This window comes from Typopeltis vanoorti, chromosome 8, assembly GCF_054136105.1.
Source record: "Typopeltis vanoorti isolate ZY-2024b chromosome 8, IOZ_Tvanoo_1.0, whole genome shotgun sequence".
NCBI classification, from domain to species: Eukaryota; Metazoa; Arthropoda; class Arachnida; order Uropygi; family Thelyphonidae; genus Typopeltis; species Typopeltis vanoorti.
The window spans coordinates 82,201,928-82,220,984 of record NC_143556.1 but is presented as its reverse complement, the minus strand read 5'-3'; the positions used below and the strand labels follow the sequence as shown (position 1 = coordinate 82,220,984).

At 34.4% G+C, this 19,057-nt stretch overlaps 1 pseudogene; it reads left to right on the top strand.

Annotated features, from left to right (window-relative positions):
• The first annotated feature begins 13,247 nt into the window (after positions 1–13,247).
• On the top strand, positions 13,248–14,120 carry LOC150104167 (phosphatidylinositol transfer protein alpha isoform pseudogene; annotated as a pseudogene).
• Positions 14,121–19,057: the final 4,937 nt, after the last annotated feature.

Genomic DNA, 19,057 nt, shown 5'->3' with positions numbered 1-19,057 from the left:
AGAGTACATTATCAGCATATTTAACTAGAAATTAGTCTTGAATATAAAATGGATCTCCCTAGTTTCAACGTGTTACTACTACTTAAGTGTATGGATGATGGGGTCGAAATCACCTAGTTTTTGTAAAAAAAAAATAAAAAACAGTTCTATGGATCGTCTGAACAACCCACACCTTACATATTTCCGCATTTCAATTTTTTAACGTACTTTGAAAGTAGGGAGGTCTAATATGGACATCCTGTATGGTGGGAACCTCGTTTAGCTTCATACTATGCACAAATATATGAGATGAATAATTAGTATGCGAGCTGCTCCTCTCATTGTTTTCATAAATGAATTAATTTCGTCTTCCTCTTTATAATTTTTTAAACGTTTTACTACTTTTACATGAAGGTTTCTTAGAATATTGTATTTTTTATGTTGTGAATATCAACTCTACCTCGAAATATTGTAAACCTCTAGTATTCTTGTTGGGTTAAGGTTAGATAATATGAGTTCCAATCTTCTAGACATCAAACATTTTCCTTACCCTTCAGACCTCCAGTTAATGTTGGTTTGACTCCGTGAAAATAAAGGAAAGCAATTTTACATTATATATACTGTATATATATATATATATATATATATATATATATATATATATATATATATATATATAATGTAAAATTTCCTAATGATAAATTCAAATTGATCACATAAAGTTTTATAAATTCAAAAGTATCCAATAGAAAATACATAAACAGACACACAAGCGTATTATTCAATACAAGCCTATTTCATTGTTACAGAAGTAAACTCTCCCCAAACATAACTGCATTCCTGGCTTCCCAGCACTGATCCGATAAGCATTTAACCAGCAGACTTTTTCTACAACGAGAAGGTTGAATGGTCCAATAACTTCACACGCTCCAGCTCCGTCATGTTAATAGGATGATATTAATCCTTACTTGTTTCCTCTATTACCATTCAGATTCTCTATCAACTGATGAGTTTTATTCGATTCTGTTCTTTCTCTCATTGCCCAAGAAAAGAAAGGATTACTAAACACCTATACGATAAAAATAAAAAGAGTATGAAACTTTCTTCTGGTTTTTCTGTTCTTTAGTAGAATAACTCTGCTTTTTCCACAATCCCATATGGATCAGTGATCTTTCGGTTACCATGGCTACCTAGTCATACTAATGGGATGCTGAAAAAGTAATAAACAGAAATATTTCAAATATATATTGTAGAAAAATTATGAGAAATAGTTTCTATATCTAGTTACTTTAGAAAGCATTAATTTAATAAATATTAATAAATAAATAAATAATGACAGAAAATAACTTTAAGTTATTTTCTGTCATCACTTTGTAATATTACCCGAATTATTCCAACCCGTTTTAAAAATTAAATTATATTACTATGATTAAAAATTCAGTAAAAACTTCGATTCCTTCGATATCGTAGAATATTGAATTCGTGTATGTGATTATTTTTAAATTCTGCATTCTGTTTTCCCAAACAACTTGTCTTCCTAAAAGAGGAGGATATGTGTTAATAAATCATCTTTCTTTTTTTGCCACAAGAACTGGCATTTCTTAAAGGGGAAAAATCATTTTTGTCGATCCGTAATGGTCCTGCTAAGCTAAATCATATAAAGAAGAACAAGAAAGCATTTTCCTACCACGTAAAAAGATAAAGGGGGGGAAAAAAGATAAATCTTACTTCCACGAATTAAAAGAAAGATCTAAGACGATGTGGTAGGTGAGAAATGGACATATGACAGATGATAGTCAATTTCTAAAACTGTCATCTGAGAGAGAGAGAAAAGGGAAAAAAAGACATCTTGGGCAGATATTGGGTATAGAAAAAAATTACATTTAGTCATTACATATATAAAATGAGATAAACAAGAATATTCCATAAAAACAACCAATCAATGGCAGATGAGATGAAAATATATCATAAGAGGAATGATTAATACCTTAAATTCAGATAAAAAAAGAAAATAATAATTAAAATTAATATATATTAAATTAACATATTAGATTTTCAAGAAAATATTTGAAGTAATAAATATTTTTTGCGATGAAATCTCAGAAAATTTTAAAATGGAGCAAAATTCAGTAAACATATCTTTCGGATATTTTTATATTTTCGATTTATTTGCTCTTGCTAAGCGAGTCGGGTAGCGAAAGACGGATTTGTAGTCGTGATTGTGTTGTATTAAAGTCTTTCACCTAGTTTTCAAGATGGTTATGCGACGGATTTGACTGAAAGGATGTTGCCGATTGGATTCGTTCAACGGAAGGTAAGCTTCTGGATTTAATGCAACTTTCCCAGGCCCTCTCCTGTTCCCTGCCCTAAGCCCGTCAATAGTCTTCCGCCTCTAGTAGGAGATTTCGACTACCGGTCTACACTTGGTGGAAAGAAGGGACCAGGCAGGTCCTGAATCACATAGTCCCCATTAAATCACGAGTTGATTTAATTTAAATCATTGCTGCTACTTCGAGCGTTTTGCCAAAACTAGGTTTTGCTGGCAGTCCTTTGCGGCTGCGGAATTCTTTCTGGGGGTAGACCATTTATTGGGTCTAGGACTTTTACGCAGACTTAAATTTAAACGGTACTTTTACACCTCATTTTCTCAAAATGAGCAAAGTTGACCTAACGCCCTGGTAGAGTCACTAAAGAGAGGGCTAGCCATAAACATACTTAAAAATATTCTAAAAAAATTTGAAATCAATTTTTACTCTGTCGGGGAACGACAATGCTCCAACAGAGGAGAAGCTGGACTTGGTGATCTCCGACCCATCAGATTTCACAGAGGTCCGAGCGCGTACGAAGCGATAGACCACGGCCTCTGAACCACCAAAAAAGGATGGAATGGAAAAAGATGACCCAGTTTCAGACCCCTCTCTCTCCAGTAGAGAGAGAAGGTACCTCCGATCATACTCCGCGAAAAACAAAGATGATGTCTCTTAGGGCCACCATGTGTCCAATCTAAATATCTCTTATATCATCGCCAAAAGTGTTACCGACGGCATCAAGATACAGCTCACCACAGTGATGTACTACCGAAAACTGACAGGAGAAATGCATGATGGAGGCATTCACTATCGCACGTTCTCGCTCGGCTGAGAGAAAAATCTGAAGGTGGTGCTCCGAGGAGTGTCTGAAGACGTATCCACAGAAGAAGTGGCTGCTGATCTACGCCATCAGGATCTTCCTGATGGCGTAGATCAGCATTCCTGATGATATATATATATATATATATATATATATATATATATATATATATATATATATATATATATATATAATGTATATTTATAATGACCAGCAAAAATTGTCAGAAGCCCATCTGCCACAGTCAGAGGCCTTTAAAAAAACAGCTCAACAACAACAGACAAGGACATATGCGGATGTAGTCCGTTCTAAACAGATAACTCATGAACAGGATCAGCCAGTACCACACACAAACCTGACAGATATCATCACCTTTTTCTCTGGCAAATATGTTACTAGACTTCAGCAGATCCAACCCTACACCATCCTCTACTAAAAGATTCCTATAGGATATACAAACAATCCTCATAGCGCTCATTCATGAATAGGAATAAACTAAATCCAGCCACTCTGCAGATTATCGCGTGGAACGCGAACGGCCTCAGAAATAAGGTCTTGAAGCTCCAAGAGTTCACCCAAAGACATCAGCCAGATGTAGTGTTGATAAGTGAAACGCATATGAGATCATCAGAAAACCCCAAAATCAGGGGATATCATATGTACAGAACTGACAGGCTTACCGACATAGGCGGTGGCACTGCCATTTTCATCAAGAATTACATTAGCCATCACTCTGTAAATATCCCACCTACCACTAAGCTTGAGGTTACAGGTGTAGAGGTTCTCACGAGCTCGGCTGGTAGACTAAAACTCTATGCAGCATACCATCCTCCATTAAAATCATTACGGTCCTCGGATTTGGACGCCATCTTGGGCAATACAGAGCCTGACATCATTGCCGGTGACTTAAACGCCAAGCATCACGGCGGCTGGAACAGTCGAGCTACCAACAGGAATGGCCACATACTTGCTAACTATACGGGATCCAACAACGCAGTTGTGGCAGGTCCCACCGAACCTACCCATCATAATATCTAATGCACTGCTGATGTCTTGAACATCAGCAGTGCCATAGATACCTACTGCAGAAGTAAGACTCCAGTACAGTTTCATGACGCTACATGACCTTTCATCTGATCAAAATCCAATACTGCTACAGTTGGGAAACCAAGAAAAACTGTTTTTCCCCGCCTCATACTCATTCATGTCATGGGAAAGGTTGACCAAAGCACTCCCGACATTTATTCGTCCTGTTCCGCTTATAAAATCCAAAGAAGAAATTGAAACAGCTGTTAAAGACCTGACCCAAAAACTTAACACAGCCTTTACAACAGTCACTACTTTCACAACTGCCCTCAGGCCCAACCACTTGCCAGAAGATATCATGAACCTGATCAAGGAGAAAAATAAGTCTAAAAGACTTATTTTTCTATTGTGAAAATTAGGTTATTTTGAAAAAGGTACTCTGCACCACCAGACAAACGAATCCTTAATAGGCTCAATTCTGCTGTGAGAGATGCCCTTAAAGCACATAGATGTCAACTTTGGGAAGAAAGATTGACTTCTATCTCTCCTGAAAATCACTGCATTTGGAATCTAATCAGAAACAAAAACAAATATCTTCCCCATCTCCAAACATATCTGGGCCTCATCCACACCGATGCAGATGAATCCGAAGCAATGGCAGAAAACTTAGACAAGCAATGTAAACCCCTCACATGAACATCCAGACTTCAATCGCATCTACAAGATCCATCGACATGTCAGATGTTCATTAAAATCTTCTGTAACCTGCTCTAATTAAATTGCACCCATATCAGCGGCAGAAATATATGATATAATCAAGAAATTAAAAAACAAAAAGGCTCCTGGACCTGATTACTGCAATCACCAACAAGGTGATTAAGCTGCTGCTGCTGCCTCGTATAGCTATTGTACATATGACCAACATAATTAATTCCATCCTCCATTTCAAACATTTCCTTCCTGTTGGAGGGTGTCGGATATAATTCCAATTCATAAGACCGGAAAAGACCCGCACTTTCCTCAAAATTATCGGCCAATCAGCCTCATCTGAAATTTGGCTAAAATTACAGAAAAAGTTATTCTTACCAGACTCCAAGCCTCCGTACACAAGTTAAACATTCTTCCTAAAGAGCAGTTTGGGTTTCATTAATTCCATAGTACCCCACAACAAATACATAAACTAGTCGAATATATCTCCATTAGATGCAATTGGCATCAATGCACTGGGGCTGTTTTCCTTCACATAGCCAGTGCATTTGATAAAATTTGGCATTTCGGATTACGGAATGAACTGATCTCAACTGGAATACCATTGGAAATTGTTCACTTAATTAAATCATACCTTTTTGACAGGCTTATGAAAATCAAGATCAACGGTACAGTATCAGCAAAAAATGTATCTTTGCTAGGTTCCTCAAAGGATCCTTACTAGCACCGATTCTGTTTTCCATATACATGTCTGATATCCCGCATAATCCATTGTCATATATCATTGCCCTCTAAGCGGATGATACAGCAATATTAGCCAGATCAATACATCCACATCTTGCCATCAAAAAAACTGCAAGAAAACCTACTACTGATGGAAAAATGGTTCTCCGTTTGGAGAATGCAAATGAATACCAGAAGAGCATAGCCATGCTATTCAGCTATTCAGCAGAAAACCGATGCTTCCTAAAGGGGGATATCTTCCTGTTTAACACAAAAATCCAGTGGCAAACAAAAGTCAAATATCTTGATGTACTACTGGACAGAAGGCTAACTTTCAGCTGCCATACCAAGGTTCTCTGTGTAAAGGCATCAATCGCCATTGCTCAACTCTATCCTCTAATCAACAGGAACAGTAAACTAAACACCAGAATCAAACTACTTATCTATAAACTGATGGTTCGTCCTATACTCACACTTCTCCGGCTTGGAGCCATACTGCTGATACTAATATTCTCAAATTACAACGAGTGCAAAATAAATGCCTATGAATGATCCTAAACGCTCCATGCTTCGTCAGAAATGTGCAACTCCATCGGGTCACAGATGTCCCCTATACTTACACTTTCCTGCAAACTATGGCAATAAAGTTCTTTTCAAAAGCATCTGTACACCCCAACAAACTGGTTCAACTAGCTGCAAATTACGAAGCAACGGGTAACTTCAAACATAAAAGACCAAAAGCCATCTTAAACTCCAATTCTGATGTTTAATCTCTAAGCCTGCTCAGGGAGAGCAATTGACACAAATTTTTCCACTCACTGTTTCCCTATCAGATAGCGTGGAGTATGAAAAGTATTTTGCTTCATCCTGTATGTCAGAAATGTTAATCGTTAATCGGATTTTCAATCGCATCCTTTTTACTTGTACGGCTGCGAACAAGAAAATTCCGTTTGTTGAACTTTTGGAAAAATTACATTAACAGTAGGACAATCAATTGAATCGCTTGTCCTGCTGATAAATTAGAAATTAAAAATTTTACGTAAAAATTAATTTGTTAAATAAATATTTGTATTCTATAACATCTCATGAAATAAAAAAATGCTCTGCCTATAGTATAAGTTGCATAAATTCGTCCAAAAATAATCAGATTTATCACATTCTGATAAATTACTCTTATCATAGATTATTCATTAGATAAAATAACGTTTACACTTTTTTATGTATACGGACAACTTTTATTTTAACAGTCAATGCTCAGATTAAAAGGTTTACCGTTATGTAACTAGCAATCCCAATATTAACCAAAACTTGTAGACGATAGGAACTTCTTATATTTCGTCATGGTAGATATTCACCCTTTCGAAAATACTGTTCTTTTTTACTAAGTTCTTGATCCTGTTGGTATTTGAAAAAAACCAGTTACTAGTTGACTTCTCATATATTTCCGATGGCCTATGAAAATTTGCAATTTCGCGTAAATTGATTAATTTGCATTTAATGATGCTACTAATTCATTACTCGTAAAAATAAAAACACTATTATTCCATTTATTTTATGCAATATTTCCGCCTCCTATTAAGTATTTTATTTTATAAATGTAACATAATAATATTGCACTTTCAATTTATCTGCGGTTTCTTCTTCCTTTTAGCATTTCACACTACACCAACGAGGTCATACATATTTGAGAATTAGCTGTAACCCAATTTGCAATTAGTTTCAAGTACACTATGAATCCATTTTAAGGAAAAAGTTAAATTTAGTATATCTGAAAAAGGAAACGGAGAAAATTTAATGAATTTAAAATGCTCGGTTTTCGTATTCGGAAGCCTTATAGTTTGGAAGTTCAATCTGGTTTGAATTTCACGTATTTCACAGAATTTCAAACATAATTCAATATTTACATATTCATATTTTTACTTTGCTATGTTTAGCAAAATAGTAAAATTTTGTCTCGAAAGCATTTATTTTCTATTTATTAAATATTGTTTTAGAACTCGATCTGTGGTATAGCATTACAAGTTGATTTGAACCGATCCTATTCTATAAAAATCCTGAATTAGGGAAAGAAAGTTAAAAAAATGGAGCTTGTGAATTCTCAACGATATCTTGAAGGACCTCTAATCACGAGGCTGTTCCGGAATCTTTCCTAGACGGATTTGGAAAGATATTTTACTGCTGCAAACAAAAATTCCGGTAAAGCATGCACACTTGCCAAAGAACACTCTCAATCACAGATTTCTCGGTTAAACAGTTTAAGTTTTCAGATACCCAAATCTCTTCCAGCTAATCTTTATTATCTTAAAAAATAACACTCTTATTCAGATTTTTTTGAGGTATAACGTTTTATTTCTACGAACAAAAAAGCTCTTACAGCAATACAAAACTATTCTTCCAAATAGGAATTTTTGTCTCTAGTTTCCTCAGCAAATACCGTTTGTAAGAGCTCTACAGTTTTCGAGAAGGTTCTGCATGTATTCTAGGTTTTAGACTCTCTCTCTCTCTCTCTCTCTCTGGTACTTTTCCCGGAGGGATACTGTGTCTGTAAAGTTATAAACAGAGCTAGCAGGTCACGGATTAAAACGTAAGATGAAAACAAGATCCCACTACAGTTATATCTATTCAACCTCATGACAAAGTCAGTTAAGCATTGTAATTAGAACCTCCTTAATACACTCTGGAAAACAAGTATATGTGCACCCTTTGAATTCCGAAGACCTGAGATCCAAAGCCAGCTCTTTTAGAGAAAAAAAAAAAAAGTTGCCTTGCATTAACGGAAATTTTCGTGATTTTTTAACTAGAGAGTCGAGTTTTCTTGCAAAAATCTCAGTTGCGTCACACTGAAAACGAATAGATAAAGACAAACAAAAAGAAACGGAAACAATGCTGTGAATGTGCCAAGAATTTTTAGAGCATTTCATTTTTTCATAGCTTTTTTTTTACAAATATAATTCAATTAAACTTAACGCAATAACTAATATATGTATGTTATTAATTAATCAATTATTACTTGTTCAATGTTTGAAGAAATTCATAATTCATAAAAAATGATTCCCCGTAAGATTTGTCGATCCCACTTACGGTGCGTAAGTGGGATCGACATATTTCCATACGATATTCACGCGAACTGTAATTTTATACAATAGTCAAAATTAAAACTAAAAAAAAAAAGAGAGATTATATTCAATTGAGAATGAAATATAACACAGGAACACATAAGTTAAAGTTACTATTTTTTAAACCTGTATATTTTATTTACCCGAAACAGTGAAGGTATCCGACTTAACGTTGATCACAACAATCTGCTTAAGTTCAGGATTCTGGTTATAAGTGGTTGAGGGATTAAGTAACTAAATCTAGGTATTATTCGAGAAACATGAATAACAAGAAAATGAAATGTCTGAGCAGTGAATCTAGAACTAAGGACGAACTGATGGGAACTGCACATATTGAAATGCACATTAATGTAGATATTCAGCTTATAATCAACTAAACCATATTCTGGAAGCTACCATAATAATCATATCAGTATTAGAATTTTACCGAAATGTTAGTTTGTCGATTAGTTGCCCATTTGATTTTTGTCTAATTGAACGAAAAAAATTATAAATTGTATATATATATATATATATATCACTCATTGATCAGCCTCTGACTTTCGTGTGTTAGAAATGCTCATTTCTGACACGATTTTACAAGTACTACGCATTTACTAATCCTTGCATTCAGAACATTGTAGCAGAAATGTACCCTGATGCCATTTGGACGTTACAGATTCCTCTTCGAAGAGATTAAATGCAACCTAGCTATTTTAAAGAAGCACTCACTATAAGATGTAAAGATCACGAGAATTCGAAGTATATTAAACAGTAATCCTCCTTGCCGCGTATCAACATCTTTCTTATTACGAAGTTTTGCTATGCGCAAAACTCTTCGATCGACCCTCGAATTCGATTGACAGAGGTTCCTCACATCGCTGTGAGGTACCACGGAATTCACATTGCTTTCTTAAGAAAATTGTGTTTGTCGAAGGATCATGGAAGCTGATAGCAATTTACGACGAAAGCAGTTACGAACGTAGTGTCCGTTGCACTACTCATGGACGGTTTTTTTTTTCCTTCCTTTTTTAGGATGAAAAGGATGCGGTTAGATTTCTTCACTGAGATATATAGATTTTTCTTCTTCTAAAATGTACACAATCATACACTTAATAAATTGTTAACCTATGTGTAGCAATTACATTCTTAGATTTAATAACATGACAAGGAATTTTATTATTATTAATTATTATTATCAATATTCATAGTAACAGTAGTTGTATTTTAATCCTAACTAGAAAACAAATTTTATTATCTGTATTAAATAAAATACAGACAACCTTAACATACATTAAGATGAACTATTTAATATTGAGAGTTTATTAGTAAGTTATCTATATTTTATTACTTATCATTACTATATATTTTTATTACTCTTTATTACTAATTATATCTCATCTTATCTTCCTTTTACCCTCTTTTACCGTGCGGTGTCGAGGGTTTATTAATCATCGGATCTCAAGCCGTTCACAAGATAAGGTGATCTGCCCTATGCCCCGGTATATCCTATGTCCTGTAGTGTTGAGTTCTCAAGGCGGTTTGCCTGCTTTGTGGGATGAAAAACTCCAGGATAAACCGGGGGAAAACCCTACTATCCACGTCGAATTAACTTGGCTATAGCTGAGGAAGATCCTTCAGATCTTCACGTCACCGACGGGAATCGAACCTAGGACATTCCTTCCCCAGGCATATGGTTGCAAAGCGCACAGCCACTAGGCTAACCGCGCGGACTTAAAATAATTAATGCCAGCAGCACTCACGGTTCCCAGGTAACACCCTCCCAAGTACTAAGTGGGCTTAGGTTTGCTTAATTTCAGTGATCAGACGAAAACAGGTGCTTTCAATTAATTAATATATTTATATATATTTATATAATATATAAATATAATATATTATATTATATAAATATATAAATATAAATATCATATAATATAATATTTATATAATTAATTTTTATAATTAATAAACTAATTATATTTTATTTATAAATTATCTTGACGTTTCATCTAGGAAAGCACCAATATGAGTATCGGATGTCGATAGTTTGATAATAACTGCCTGTCACTTTTCTCTTAATTTAGAATTGGCTATACATTAGCTTAACTTGCTGAATAGTGTAGACGTCAGCTGAGTATGATACACTGTGGAGATGATATAGACGAGATGTTAATTTAGAAGCATATCTTTCTAGGACAATTAGTGGAACATATTAGGAAAAGAAACTATTCTGCTCTCCAGTTTGTCCAATATTCTTTTGAGTATCAGTAGGTCAGTTGGCTTGGACGATGCTCTTTGGCTGGAAAGACCGAATCCAGTCTAGAGCGCGAAGAACCTTTCGCCAATGGAAGGTGAGTTAGCTGGTTTCATAAGTTAGCTGAAAAAAGGCAGGCAAACCAGGCAAACCGATCTGGTGAACACACACACACACACAATTTACTATTAGTTTTATATGGTCGTGCTGTACCTGTCCTATGAACATCACGGCCATTGTATTTCATTATCGATAACTAGCATTTTTCTATCTTTTTTTAGGGAAAGTACATAGGAGACAACTACGTAGTAATCCTGGTTAATGAGGAATTCATTTGCCTTGATCATCTATGCGAAATTTGGATTAGAAGAACCAATCAAGCCAAGAGGTCAGATCTTTAGATGATGCTGAATAATATATCCTGGTGAGACTGAGGTTCAGGCAGCAATGGACAGAAGTTCCTGCCAACAGATTTTCGGAAGCATCAAAAGATACGATTGTCATTTGAACAAAAGCGAATTTTCCATATTTAGCCATTTGAAAGACAGACTTATTCCTCTTAAATTCAGTTTTACAAGTGTTGCGGTGTAAGGGTGCGATTGAATCTGCAGTTTTTGTCTAAAGCCACTTTTTTCCTGAACCGCCTCTTCACACTTTTTATTTATTTATTTTTATTTTATTTTATTTTAATTTTTTTATAACCTTGGCGTTTGGATATAAGATGGGCATTTTTAACCAGTCTGAGAAATGACGATCCTTATTCCAATATGGATAATTTGTGTAACAAGATTACAAAAAAAAAAAGAAAAAAAAAAAGAAAAGGGAATCTAGATCTAAAGAAAGGAAACGGCAGTCTGAATGGCAATGAAAAAGAGGAGCCAAATTTTCGTAGATCTGCTCACTTAGCGTTATTGTAATATCAAAGAATACGAGGATATGAATAGAAGGAAAAACTTTCCATTCGAAACGAAACTGGATGAGAATGTTTTCTGAATTAAAAGGAATATGAGGTCACTTCAGTAATGTATCTCGGAGGCTGGTTAATAAAACGTCTAGAACGTGATTTGAGTGGAGGGGATTATTAGGAATTCTGTTATGGAGAAAAACTATTTGCTTTAGAGCATTACTTATAGAAAATTAACTCTACATTTCTTTCAGTTGTTCAGTGCAATTCAAAAAGAGGCAGCAGACTGTTGGAGTCGTAGACATAGTCACGAGGAGACATGGCCTCTCTGTTAGTATAGTTAGACTACAGGAATGCAAACTTCAAAGATGGAAACTCGAAAAACAGAGTGATTTTCATAATTGGTCGAGTGGTTGAGACAGGAAAGGAATGATGCTTAATGAGGCAAGGAATTTTAAGTTAGTTGTTTAAGAGGTGATTCAAAAGTTGCCATCATCTGGAAAGGAATATCGGATCACACAAAAGCGCAATTACTTTATTAATTTATTCAGCTCTTATGGCTGAATAAATCACATTGAGTGTATTTGGACTTACCATGATCATTGCGGTAATGATTTTGGGTTCAGACAATGAAGGACACCAAGTTTGGATGTCTGCATGTGATGATTTCACATAATTTAGATTGGTGTTTAACGCTTTCATTGCCAAGCTGAAAATTGGAATTTCGTGTGGTGGCCAAATTTTATTTATTTTTTTTTATTTAGTTAGCGACGTCCACGCGATAACGCATGATCGGCCGTTTGGTGAGAACTCGCATCGCGCGATATCGCTTGTTTGGCAATGAACATGTTAAACCATGAATATTGGTGAAGTGATGTGAAAGAAATGTTTCGCAAAAATGAGAAGAGGGCGCCAGGCCATACAAATAGTTGAATGGGGGCGCCAGGCAAAAAAAGGTTAAGAGCCACTGGTTATATCTTTTCATATAAAGTTATGTTAGTTGGTCTCGTACAATTGTGATACGATTTCCGGAATCTTGTGTTAAATTATCCCGCAAATGGCATACCCATAGAACACTTTTAATTTACTGAATTTTTTTGGTATCTCAGCTGTAATTCAAAAACTACAACAACAACAACACCAGCTCACCTTTTAGTGAAAACATGTAAATTAAATCAAATATTATAATAGGTATAATGGTGCATTTTTACTTCCATAGTAACCCTTAGTTGTCAGTAGACGTTCACATGAAGGCTCTTTGTTGAGACATTCTTTGTTTGTGATGTGATAACTGCAGCTGTGTAGCAAAACAATTGAAGTAATATTTCATAATATTAGTCTCTGAACAGTTTTCATTGTTGTAAAATTTAAATATTAGATGAGAACATTTATAATTGCCGGCCTGAATAGTAATGTGGATATGGTCCTCTGACGTCACTTTGCTCCTCCCCATGTGAAGTAGGGAGTACCGGCAAGTTTTCAATACAGAATGATTATAAAAGAGTATCGTGTTATCCTTCCTATTACTGTGGAAGAGTATCAAGTTGGTCAACTATATTCTGTAGCCGAAGCTAGCAAAAATGAGACTGGTGGGGGTGAGGGTATTGAAGTGCTCAAAAATGAACCTTTTGAAAATGTACCTTTATTGGGAGGAAAGTTCACTAGTGGCCAATATACATACAAGATTTATCATCTGGCTAGCAAAGTTCCAGCTTTCATTCGTTTACTTGCTCCAAAGGGATCCCTTGAAATACATGAAGAAGCATGGAATGCATACCCATACTGTAAAACAGTCATTACTAATCCTGATTATATGAAAAATAACTTTGTCATCTCTATAAAAACAATGCACTGCCCAGATGGAGGAGACCAGGAAAATGTTCATGAACTGCCTCCTGAGAAATTGAAACAACGAGAAATAGTGTTCATTGATATAGGAAATGATCCAGTGGAAAGCAGGGATTATAAAGAAACTAAAGACCCTACTAAATTTAACTCTCAAAAAACAGGTAGAGGCCCACTGCAAGGATACTGGCAGAAAAAAGTAAATCCAGTAATGTGTGCATATAAATTAGTGACTGTGGAGTTCAAGTGGTTTAGTTTACAGAATCGAGTTGAATCCTTCATCCAAAAGACAGAACGGCGTATATTTTTAAATTTTAACCGGCAAGTATTTTGTTGGCTTGATCGGTGGCATGGCATGACAATGAAGGATATCAGAGAAACAGAAGATAAAACAAAACGGGAACTAGATGAGCAACGTCATCAAGGTACTGTTCGGGGAACTCGTGGAGATGAATGACCCATTGCCTATAGGACACTACTTCAGTCATATCTTGTACTCCTGTCCATGAGTATGACAGGAGTACAAGATTTCTTCACTGAGATATATAAATTTTTCTTCTTCTAAAATGTACACAATCATACACTTAATAAATTGTTAACCTATGTGTAGCAATTACATTCTTAGATTTAATAACATGACAAGGAATTTTATTATTATTAATTATTATTATCAATATTAATAGTAACAGTAGTTGTATTTTAATCCTAACTAGAAAACAAATTTTATTATCTGTATTAAATAAAATACAGACAACCTTAACATACATTAAGATGAACTATTTAATATTGAGAGTTTATTAGTAAGTTATCTATATTTTATTATTTATCATTACTATATATTTTTATTACTCTTTATTACTAATTATATCTCATCTTATCTTCCTTTTACCCTCTTTCACCGTGCGGTGTCGAGGGTTTATTAATCATCGGATCTCAAGCCGTTCACAAGATAAGGTGATCTGCCCTATGCCCAGGTATAGGGCTGATCAGCCCTATGCCCCGGTATATCCTATGTCCTGTAGTGTTGAGTTCTCAAGGCGGTTTGCCTGCTTTGTGGGATGAAAAACTCCAGGATAAACCGGGGGAAAACCCTACTGTCCACGTCTAATTAACTTGGCTATAGCTGAGGAAGATCCTTCAGATCATCACGTCACCGACGGGAATCGAACCTAGGACATTCCTTCCCCAGGCATATGGTTGCAAAGCGCACAGCCACTAGGCTAACCGCGCGGACTTAAAATAATTAATGCCAGCAGCACCCACGGGTCCCAGGTAACACCCTCCCAAGTACTAAGTGGGCTTAGGTTTGCTTAATTTCAGTGATCAGACGAAAACAGGTGCTTTCAATTAATTAATATATTTATATATATTTATATAATATATAAATATAATATATTATATTATATAAATATACAAATATAAATATCATATAATATAAAAGTGGCTTTGTTGCCCTATAGTTGTTTGTAACAGGCTGTGGGTTCAAATCCCACGTAAGGTATGGATGTGTGTAAAGACTCACACACGAGCTTTCTAGAGCTTTGAAAGCTTCGAGAGTGCGGGTGTGTCTTTTTCACAAAAATTTTAATTTATCAACAGAAATTCTTTAAACCAAAAAAAGGCAGTAATTATTACTGTCGTATTACAACATAATCGATTGCATAGGAATTTTTCTCATATATATTTTTACATATTTGTAATTTTTTTACATATTTATAATTTAAAAATTTTAAATCCAAATTTTAAATCCAAATTTTAAATATTCCTTTGAGAATTTTAGATGAAGTCTATTATTTTCCAAATCATGTTTTATTTATTTATTTATTTTTGATTAAATCTTCTTTGACACTGCTCTTCATGAATTTATTTTGACATATCCGAATGATGATATTGATTTTTTTTTTAAATTTTCAGTATCACATATCTAGGTTAAAGGTTCAGTTATTTTATTTTTACTTCGATGAAAATAAGAAATGAATTATCTCACGATACTGTTTACAAATTATTTAAACTTTAAACTGAATTTTCTTTACTTAATCACACATAAAAAAATTAACTAAATATACTGAGATTTTGTGAAATAATATGTGTGATGCGGTTTTACTGAACAAGATTACTTTAATTCAGCTGGATATCATTACGTTTTTGCATTGACAAAGTCAAGCTTTTAAACATTTTAATTATGATTTTAAATTAGCAAAAATTATACCATTTTTATTTAATCTATAAAATTGTTATTTTATGTATTTATGTATTTGATTTGTTTTTCTAGTTGCATTTTTGATAATAGTTACTGATGAGATGAACTTTTTCTAGGAGATTTTTCTGTCGATTCCAGACTTAGTGGATCTCTAAAGCAAATGAGATCGCTTCTTCAAGGAAGTTCATTTTTTTTTTTTTTAATTATTCTGTTATATATCAGGTCTCTTATGTAGTACTCCGTGAAAGCTACTGTTACAATTTTGGAAGGGGAAAAAATCAAATTTAAAGCACTCAATACGATTATGATGATTTATGTAGTACTTTATTAATTATTAATTGATTGTTAATACATTATTAATTATGCATTTTAATGCGGACTTATTCCATTGAATAAGTTTATATTTATATTACAAACTTTAATAATATAAATGAAAAGAACTTAACGAAACCGCCAGTCGCACAGATTTCTTTTTTATCATTTAATTGAGTTAATTCCACGAGAGGGCTCTCGCAACAATGGTATCCAACATAGAAACCCAAAAGGAAATGTGTAGTTGTATCTCTCTAATGTTCATATATTAAAACGTTTCAACATTTAATAACGATATTTCTAACGATAATTAGAAAATATCCATTATGGAGTTTTTATAGTGAATTACCTCGACCTATTTAGCTACATTTTTTTTGGGGGGGGGGATTTAAAACCCAAGTTCTTGGGAGAAAGGACACCGCCATCTCTGTATGACGCAGACTATCATGCATTAAGCTGAAAATCCTTTATAAAGTTTTTTTTAGACTGGATCCGAAGGCTTTTCCAACTTTAGGGCATTGTTGAGACCAACTGGGGTGGGGATTATTCATCATATACCAGAAAACCCCGCTTAACGCGAATTTAATATGCCTTCTATGCAGGGCCTGCTTTTCCGAAGGTGCAAGATGTGCATTTGCACGTTTTTTGGGGGGAGGAAAAATTGGCATAAACTATACGAAAAATAAGGGGGAAGGGGCGGCAAAATATGGTACTGCAAGGGGCCTCAAAATTCCTAAGGACAACCCTGCTTCTGTGATCGAAGTTGCTTTCTATGGTCGAGGCCGAGAACTTTTCAGACTACTCTCGTATAGTGAAATTAAACGAATTATATATATATATATATATATATATAAAATCATTTAATAGGATTTATAAAACATAGCATTCCGTACTGTTTGAAAATTCTCTTCGAGAAACGCTGCTGTACGACATCTGACTCCCAGTAATATACTAAATAATATACCGTCTCTATGCAACTTGATCTACGAGCCTCCGAATGGTATTCTTGTCAGCTAATTGTTTCCTGTCTAATACGCCTGTATGCGGAATAAAAAAACATGAGTTTCCTACAAAAAGCTTTGTAACTTCCGTAAGAGTACAAGTGTGCGTACAAATACCAAATAATGAAATCCAAATGAAGTTGTGCATTTTGTCAGACAAACCCATATTTCTAGGTGCCTGTGTTGCAAATTGGCGTTAAAAAGAAACGCGGAGGTGATGGGGATTGGCACATTATCAATCTATTAAGTGAATTCTCGTTAAACAACAAATATAAGAAGAATTAAAAAAAAAAGAAGAAAAAGAAGGAAACTACAGATCATAATCATGGGGGACACATCCAAAAAAGCGTAAGTGAAATTGAAATTTACCCAATTATTTTCGTGAAAAAATGTGGTAAAAATACGATTTTCTCCTCATGTTGAGTAGCCTTCCATTTGCCACTCAATTAAAATATTACATGATTTTATTAAAGAAGATATCTCTATTTATTCCAAAAAAAAAAAAAAAAAATGCACTGACACTGACATAGTTCGTAAATTCCCGCAAATACTCTTCCTTCTGTGCCGTTCCAAATATTTTACCATCATTATTAAGGTACAGTTGATTCTCTGAATGTAATTGAATTTTTATGATAGAACAACAGGACAACAGTTATTTTTGATTCAAAATTTCAAATATTGAAATTTTTCCTAATTTCAAAAATTAAATAAAATAAATATCGAAAAAAAAAACATGTATCGAGCTGTTTTATTTGAGGTAAATTTAAATATGCTTAATTGTTGAAATGTGAATGTGTATAGGGAAAAAAAAAAAGAAACTTTCTATATAATATTATGATCTTTTTTTCTAGACAAAGCAGAATTTCTACGGAGTTTTGTCATTCGCATTCCAAAATGATATTATCAAATTTCTTTTGAAGACGGCCAATCATTATAGTTCTTTAGGGAAAACGTATAAAATTTATAATGCCAGAGTGCCATCTTTGCTAAAAGCATGGATCACTGTGTTCATGGTATGTTATTTAAAGGTTCCGCCCAAGGCTATGGTTAGGTAAACGAGGGACAAAGGAAGTCACGACTGTACTTTCTTGGCAGTTCGTGCACGGACACCCATTTCCGAATATTAGCCACGGGTGGTTAAACCTTTTCCTGATGGAATTAAGTAAATACAGCCTAAGTAAACAGAGATTCGGTTGAGATAACTTCAAATTATTTTCGTTTAGTTCAATTTCTCTTTTAAACTAAAAACAAACGGATTAATTAAATCTCATTACATCGTCGTTCTGTCATACGCAAAAATTGCATCTATTTTTGACCTAACTATCGATCTTAGAATGCTGCCTCTAATAATCAAAGCTTTTAAAGGAATTTTTTTTTTAAATAAAAAACATTCGCTATGATAAAGTGTTTTCATCTGTTCATGGGTGCAACATCTTGGCGCGAAAATACTATATTAGGGGGTCATGCATAATTTAAGAAAATTTTATAAATACAAAATAAAAAACAGTGATGTTGTTAAGTTTATAATTGATACATAAAAACTAAAGCGATATAAATTAGAAATGCGGGCAATATTTTGTCTTTGATAAGTTACAAGTGTTTGCAGTAACGGTACACCTAAATTTAAAAAAAAAAGTGTTTTACTGAGTTACAAAGGCCCATGAATTTTCATTTCACATACAGAAAATCTTGACGACTAGTCGCGATACTCAATGATAAAGTTATACACAGGATCATAGGGGCGAAATAGAGAGAGAGAGAGAAAGAGAGAGAGAGAGAGAGAGAGAGAGAGAGAGAGAGAGAGAGATAGGATAATATCTCATTTGACAATGCGCCCCATTCTCTCGTACATTCATAGGTTTCCAAAGCGGAAGGACCATA